General features: G+C 42.0%; 1 pseudogene; it reads left to right on the top strand.

Annotated features, from left to right (window-relative positions):
* Window positions 1-229: 229 nt before the first annotated feature.
* LOC144263901 (microsomal glutathione S-transferase 1 pseudogene) lies at window positions 230-766 on the top strand (annotated as a pseudogene).
* The last annotated feature ends 7791 nt before the right edge of the window (window positions 767-8557 follow it).

Raw genomic sequence — 8557 nt, 5'->3', positions numbered from 1 at the left:
ACGGTTAAGTATATAGATTTTAAAAAAAACCTGCTGCAAAATGCTTCAGAGTTAGGGACAATAGCCTGTTTTCTGTTCCTGGGCTCAGCTGCTCCCAACCCACACAGGGCACATGGCCTTTTGCAAAGCAGCTGCCCTGACTGCTTTCCGTCATGCAGTCTGACCCCAGCAACAGGGAACCTACTGGAGCACACCCAAAACTACCACACGCAATTCTAGAAACTTCTGGATGTGGAGTGCTAACTCTGCCTACCAGCCTAGCCGATCGGAAGCCAGGTCTTCAGTGAGATACTCAGAAATTGCTGAACTTGCCCAGCTAATTGACAGTGAGGTGTTCCTGGCTTATGCTACCTACACAACCATTGTCCTTTTAAAAATGATGCTAACGAATATTATAACAGCATACTTCAGAATTACAAGAAAGGTCTTTAGTAACTCAGAAGATACAGCAACATTTGGCAAAGGTGAGAATGCGAAGAAGTTCCTGTGGACTGACTCAGCCTTTGAATGTGTGTGCAGAGGCCACCTGAACGACCTTGAAATCATTGTCCCATATATTAGCACTGGTCTGCTCTATGCCCTGAGTGGCCCTGCTCTGTCCACAGCCTTGCTGCACTTCAGGATCTTCGTTGGGGATAGAACCTTTCACACTATCACGTATTTGACACCTCTCCCCCAGCCCAGCAGAGTCTTGTTTTGGGCAGTTGGGTATGCAGTTACCATCTCAATGGCATACAGGCTGCTGACAACTGGATTGTACCTGTAACTAGAACACAGCCTCATCACCCCCTCAACATTTCACATGAAGATTCCAACAGTGCATTACATTAAACATGACTGTCTTAAATGAACTGTCTAATTTTTGTAACAATTTTTACATGGTGGCTAGGGCTGCATTTTTAACAAAGAGGCTCTTCGTTCCTGTTTGAAATGTTTCTCTTCAAAGCAAAAAAATCCCTCCCCATGTCCTCTCTATTCAGTCTGCTTTGCCGAAAAACATTAGTTTGAATGTTCGCTCTGTGATTTGTTGAAGGCTTAAGATTCTGAACATATGACAGTGCTGTATCAACAACATGTGTGGTGATTTTCTAGGGATGCACTCTTTTGGGCTGTATCTCCGAAGCCTAAATCAATAAAGACAAGGGGGAAAAAAAAAAAACAATAACTCAGACATGACTCACTCCTAACCTCCCCGCCAGGGGTCTCTCAAAGAGCTCTCTCCCTATTAGGCACGTGGGTTACACAAGCTCTTTGGGGCAGGGACTGTCTTTTTATTCTGTGTTTGTTCAGTACCTAGCACAGTGGAGTCCTGGTCCATGACTGGGGCTCCTAGGCATTATGAGAATACAGATGATCAATAGTAATATTCAGAGTTTCCCTGGAAAATTCCCATCAGAATTACCTGTCTCTAGATAGCCAACATACCAATTCCAGGCTGTGATATTCAGTTTTACATGCATTATTAGCCAGCAAATTGAGTTACTTCCAGAGCTGGCTGGAGGACAACAATTCTATTTCATGACAACTTTCAAGATATCAAAATTTGTTTTTGTTCCATATTGAAACAAATGGAACCATTTGAATATTTTCGGAAAACAGAATTGTGTCCAAATGTCCATTTTTGGATTTAAAAGATCAGGCTTTTGATTCAGGTCTCTCATTCTCCTCAGAAGTAACCACTGTGGGCCTCTGAAACCTTTCCTTCAAAAGCTTTGTCAAAACTGATATGTCCCCATGAAATGTTTGAGCTTTAAAAAAAAAAGTTTTGTCAAAAATGTTCCAAGTTATTTTCCTCTCTACTACTAGTTTTCCATTCTTAAGAGTATTTTCAAAAAATGGAAAAAGTTATAGGCAAACAAAGATGTTTACTAAATGTTCAGCTGATCTCCAGCTTTATGCTGGAGTGAACTGGGGTCTCTTTTGTTCCCAGACAGAACAACGAGACTGAAGGCAAAAGTACCCTATTGGTCAGGACAAGGAATAGTCTCCAACAGCGCTCCTGAGTTAATCTTTCTGGCATGCAGGAAATGTTCCACTGACACAATACAGACTTCAGTAGCCACTACCAGAGTTTATAGCCTTTCCTAGGATGGGGTTCTGTGTGCTAGCTCTCCTCACCAGTCAGTGGAGTAGTTCAGGGTAACATCAGAGGTATAAAAGTGGCTGTCTTGCTAGATAACCAGGCATACTCTGAACAAGATGACATGACTATGTAAACATCAATCAGTTTGAAAGGTGAACAGGCAGGATACTTCTTCTACAGGCTGGATCCCAGACATTATACTTTGTCTGTGTTCTGCAGATCTTGTGACTATTCTGTCCATCTTCAGTCTTGAATGGCAAACTAGCACATATGCCATTTCAATCTATTAATCTAACATCTTTACTACCATTAAAAGGAAAGGAAAGGAAAGGAAAGGAAAGGAAAGGAAAGGAAAGGAAAGGAAAGGAAAGGAAAGGAAAGGAAAGGAAAAGGTGCCCTCAACATACTACAGTAAGAGACAATAACCTCTGTAGGTTGAGGTAAACAGCCAGCAAACAAATAGAGATACATAAAAAGAGATGGTTTCAGAGTAGCAGCCATGTTAGTCTGTATTCACAAAAAGAAAAGGAGTACTTGTGGCACCTTAGAGACTAACCAATTTATTTGAGCATAAGCTTTCATGAGCTACAGCATCTGGTGAAGTAAGCTATAGCTCACGAAAGCTTATGCTCAAATAAATTGGTTAAACTCTAAGGTGCCACAAGTACTCCTTTTCTTTTTATAAAAAGAGATCAAGCCCAATTCCCAAGATGGCTTTGTAAAAATGTTTCTCATTTTCTAACTGAATAGAAGGATGAAAATAGTAAAAAAGCTGCAGCTGTGGTTGAGGGAGAGAAATTCACTTCAAAGAGTAAATCATATTGCAGATTTAAGTCTTTTTTCTAGCTCATCAGAAAGACATCCCAAAAAGAAAATGCAAATCTAACCAAAAAAGTAGTGAAACAGAGAAAGAACCATCTGTTTAGCCCTGAAAACTTCTTCACTGGAAGATAGTGTGAGGTTGCGGGAGGGCAAAAGATTGGCCTTTCATAATCCGAATCAGGTCCCTTCAAAAGAAGAGATTCATGAAAGACTGTTTTCACCACAAATATTTTGAAGTTATGTTCAGTATAACCTGAGGAACTAGAAACAATAGAAAGGCAGGGGGACAAAAATCAGGGAGATTCTTTGAACTTCAAAGGCAGTAAGGGGTTGACTCCTTTTACACACATTATGAGGAGATGTGATCGAAGCAGTCGGAATTTCCAGACAAAACCAGAAAACTAAATAATGCAGACAAAGCAGTTCATAATAAATAATGCAGACAGAGCAGTTCAATGCAGTTCATAAAGGAAACGGAATCATTTTCCTAATGGTAGATGTAGTCATATTGTCCTTAGTTAGGGCACAGTAATACTGTCAAAAGGTGGATTCCTCCTAAAGAAACCCACATACTGAAAAATAGGAGAACACCTTAAAAATGAGCTAAGACTGAGTCTGCAGCAATTGCCTTAACCACTCAATATAAATTAAGGTAATTTGAGTGCCTCGTTTGAGAAATGCAAATTTAATTCTGCATTTTCTGGGTTTCTCACATTTTTTAAAGACTAACATTCCTGAAAGATGATATGCACTCAAATGATGAACGTTGATATGTGCCTGCAACCTTAATCTTGCCATAAAGTTTTTAGAGTATGGAGCTTCACAGATAGACTAAAGACAAGATGCCATTTCTTGGAGTCTTACAATCAAGGACCACCATCCCGCCAGGAGACCTGCACATGAGGACCCTGACCCGATGCAATGCGCACTGTAATCAATGGAACCTTGCAAGGACACAGGAGTAGTCCTTGCAGAGCTTCATTCAGAATTGTACCCTAAGCTAGATTTGAGGAAGGCAAAGATGGCATTAAGCATGGAAAACATGGAAGGAAGTTTATATACACAACAAGGTTTAGGTTATGAAGTCAATGGGACTATACAGATTTACAACAGGTGAAGATCCTATGAGTAGTGTTGGAATGAGAGTTATTGTGGGAATAGGTGGGTTTTGAAGGGATGTTTGAAGGAGGAGACTGAGACTGCATATCATTTAGAGAAGATTTTGCATGTACAAGGGTCATGAGAGATAGAGAGGGCCAATGGGTAGGGCACTGGACTGGGACTCAGGAGGCCTTGATTCTATTCCTGACTCTGCCACTGACCTGCAGTGTGATCTTTGAGCAAGTCACTTCACTTCTCTGTTCCTCTGCTTTCCTATCTGGAGTGAAAGCTTGTCAGGGCATAGACTCTTATTGTGTGTGTGCAATGACTAGCACGATGGGGACCATACTGTTGTAGTAATATTAAGCACAGTAGCATTTGTGAGAGGAACATATTATCCCAAAGTGTATTTCGCACATCTCTGAAAATAGTCCTACTTTATTTCTGTACAAGCCCAAAAAATGAAAGAGAGACACATGATATAAACTGATGTCAGAAAAGCCACTAAACAATTCTAGAATTGAGGTGTGTAACCTTACGTTAAAAAGGAGGAAATGTGTAGAAAAGCACAGGCTCCAGCTAGTACAGAATGCAGCTGCCTCACTTTTGCATGTCTGAGGCCACTGTGAGGACCATGCTCAAGTCCTTCCACTAACTCCCAGTCAGCTTCTGATGCCAGTTTAAAGTTTTGGCCCTAATTTTCAACAGAATTAGTGGATCATGCCCCAGCTACATTAAAGATTGAATTTCAATCTGTGAGAACCACCCTGGCAACTATATTCCTCTGGGACAATGCAGATCATAAAGCTGAGATTAAGCACATGAGAGTTGGAGATAAAAGCACTCTTGTTTAAGGGGATCCAGTCAAGGTACAAACTTTCAGAGGAGATCAGGTAAATCCAGAGTCTGACCATCTTTAGGAAATGCTGCAAAACCTTTTCCTTTTAAAAAACCTTTCCACCATAAGAATGGCACTAACATCCCTGCCTACCCAATAACCCCTTCTAACAAAAAGAGGAAATTAATAAAATCTAAAAAATCTAAACTAACAACCCTAACCCAAGCAGAGTTGCTGTTCCTGAAAAAAGCACTAGACATTCCATGAAATCCACTAGGAACTTTTTTCAGAGTAGCAGCCATGTTAGTCTGTATTCGCAAAAAGAAAAGGAGTACTTGTGGCACCTTAGAGACTAACCAATTTATTTGAGCATAAGCTTTCGTGAGCTACAGCTCACTTCATCGGATGCATCATCGGATGTAGCTCATGAAAGCTTATGCTCAAATAAATTGGTTAGTCTCTAAGGTGCCACAAGTACTCCTTTTCTTTTTGACTAGGGACTTTGCAATTTCTATTGATTTTCCATAGGGGGTACTCAGATATTACTGTGATAAGTACCGTATAAAACTCTAAAATGGCTAGAAAGCATCCAAGGCCTCTGACACCAATTAAAGTTACACACAGAGAGTAGCATACAGTAACAATGTTAGCTACTTAAGAGTTAAGGCTTATGTCAGAGATGCCTATGAACTAAGCTCTTGATGTTTTTAAGGAGATATTCAACCAGAACAATGGCCACATCCTGGCCTGAAATATAATTTTACAAGGGTTCTCACTTGCTGAGCATTCACATATTTATAAAGAGCTATACTATAAACCTGCAGGCCCCATGAGATTGCATCTTCTGGCAGAAGTATACTGTACACAACCAGGCCTCAGCAAATTAAGATTCTGTACCAGTACAAGTGATTGAAGAATGTAGATCTGCCCTAAGCATATTCATGTTGTGGAAAATCCCCACTGTGAAGGTTGGTGGCCAGGATATAATTCCAAGTAAAGAAATATTAGGTAAGAACATTCCTTTTCTATTCTTTTTTCCTCATTAAATCTTTGTATTTCCCTTGTGAGGTTTAAACTTTAAAGACTCTGCTCAGATGTTGTTTCCCACACTAATTAGAGACACTAAGCATCTGTTGGAATCTCCTTTGGTTACCACTAAGTCTTAAACCACCACTATTCCCCACAGAATAGTAGTGAAATCTTGTCTCCACTACAAACTTGTCAACACTTGGTTGATGAAAGTTAGCTCAACTAAAGTTGCTGCAATTAGTATATTGCTCATGCATGTGAGTACTTAGATCCTTGCATTGGCACTGCATGTACCTCAGCATATAGCTGCTGAAGTTAGTATATTGCTTGTGCATGTGCATACTTATCTCCTTGTGTTGGAGTGCTTGTGTTGATGCATAGTGCAGTGCACCATGGGTGGGTATCTGAGTGTGCATCTGCCATTGTCCAACTCAACGTCTTTGGGAAAGTTTTGGTAATGCATGATGGGGCAGAAATGAGTTGTACAGCAATGACTGGCATCCTGGGTCAACTTCCTACCATGCAACTGTCTCCAGCCCATAATGTCATCTATAGTCCATATTTTTGGTGCCTTTTTAAAAAATCTCATGAACCCCCATGGTCCTCCTCGCTGTCCACCCTCTCTGACAGAAGCATGGAGCCTGCAAAGTTCTGCACTGCTCTCATCAGCTTTGCAAGCACAGGATATATGTTCCTCCAGTAATTGCAGAGCCGTAAGAAGAATTAAATCAACAGGGAACATGAAGGAGGACAAATTGCTGTGGGACATTAAAAAAAAACAATTCAATGTTGTTGGTGGCATTCACAGAGCAGCTACAGATGGTGGAGCACTGCTTCTGGCCCCAAGAGACAAACACTGATTGATGGGATCACATCATAATATAGGTTTGGGATGATGACAGGTTCAGTGGCTGCAGAACCTTCAGATCTGGCAGGCCCCATTTCCGGATCAGTGTGCTGAGCTCGCCCCAGCCTTCCAGCGCACGGACAGCAAAATGAGAGCTCCTCTGACAGTGGAGAAGCAAGTGGTGATTGCACTGTGGAAACTTGCAGTGCTGGATTGCTACTGGTCCGGGGGAAATAATTTTGGAGTGTGACTCTTGGCAATGTGGATCTGCAGCAATGAAGTTCCCGAACTGCATTGGAGCAATAGATGGCATGTGTATCCTTATTTTGGCACCACACCACCTTGACACATAGTTCATCATTAGAAAGGGCTACTTTTCCATGGTTATGCAAACATTGGTTGATCACCAGGGACACTTTACCAACATGCCTGGTCAGGGAATGTGCATGAGGGTTGCATTTTTATCAACACAGGACTGTTCAGAAAGCTACAAGCAGGGACTTTCTTTCCCAACTGGTAGATGACCACTGGTGATGTTGAAATGCCAGTTGTGATCCTGAAGGACCCAGCCTAATCCTTTTTCCCCTGGCTCATGAAGCCAAACGTCCGCCATCTCAACAGCACCAAGGAAAGATTCAACTACTGGCTGAGCAGATGCAGAAGGACAGTTGAATGTGCTGTTAGTCTTGACTAAAGAGACAAAAACACCTGCTGTTCATAATATCTGTGAAGCAAAGAGGGAAAGTTGCTGCTGGGATGTAGGGCGGAGGTGGAGCGGCTGTCTACTGAGTTTGAGCAGCCAGGCAACAAAGGCTATTAGAAGAGCTCAACACAAAGCTTTATGGCTCAGGGAGGCATTGAAAGAGCACTTTAACAGTGAGCCTCAGTAATGCACTGTACTCTACCTGGCCCTGCTGTATTGGGGCCCATTCAGAATTGCGGGGTGCTTCATGTGTGAATATAACTCCGTTAATTTTGCTGTGCTTGATGTACATTTGTGGTTTTTACACTGTGTTTTGCCACTGATCCTGTGAATTGTGTCACATGGCACAGTAACAAGTGGGCGCTTTCAGAACTTCAAGGCACTCTGCAGCATGTGTTGTGAACTAATAAAAATGAATATATTCCAAATAATAGAATTTTATTCAGTAACAAAACCAGTGCAAAGAAAAATCTGTGCAATTTAAAAGCAAACATATTAAAAACTTAATACATTAAGGGAACAGAACTTAACAAGGGGAAAGAACATTCATGTCCATTCTAGCTACACATACAGCAACCATGGCTTTCACAGGTCAGTGTATGGGAAGTTGTGATTGTCCTTATTGTCCCCCAGAGTTAACTGGTAGTGGTAGGGATGTGACCTCTGATACCACGTAGAACGTTGGGGAGCGGGTGGGGGAGGGGCAGGGAGGTGCTGTAATGGAGTTCTCCATGAACTGCGGAGGGAGGCAACCCCATGATTTTTGAACGTGTAGGTCCACCAGAGTCTGCAACATCTATGTTTGCTGCCAGAAAAGCGTCACTATGTCCTCCTGCTCCTCCCTTTCCTTTTCCTCCTGGGACTCCTGGGCCTTTCCCCTGTCTACTCTTTCCTTCTCTGGGCAGTCTGCAATGTTCACCCTCCAGGCCCCTTGCTCACGGTCCAATGCAGCACTGGCTTGCAGGATCTCATTGACCAAGTCATTCCAAGTCCTCATCTTTCTTCTCATCTGGCTCAAGAGTTCCACGAATGGATGGGGAGCCCCTCAAGGCCATACTGGCAGCAGCTGCAGATAAAACACACAGATGTACCATTGTCAGTATAGTCACAACGGAAAGTGAAAGTTAAGATTCA

This window comes from Eretmochelys imbricata, chromosome 1, assembly GCF_965152235.1.
Source record: "Eretmochelys imbricata isolate rEreImb1 chromosome 1, rEreImb1.hap1, whole genome shotgun sequence".
Lineage (NCBI taxonomy): Eukaryota > Metazoa > Chordata > Testudines > Cheloniidae > Eretmochelys > Eretmochelys imbricata.
The sequence above is the reverse complement of the archived record's forward strand: the minus strand, read 5'-3'. Positions and strand labels throughout refer to the sequence as shown.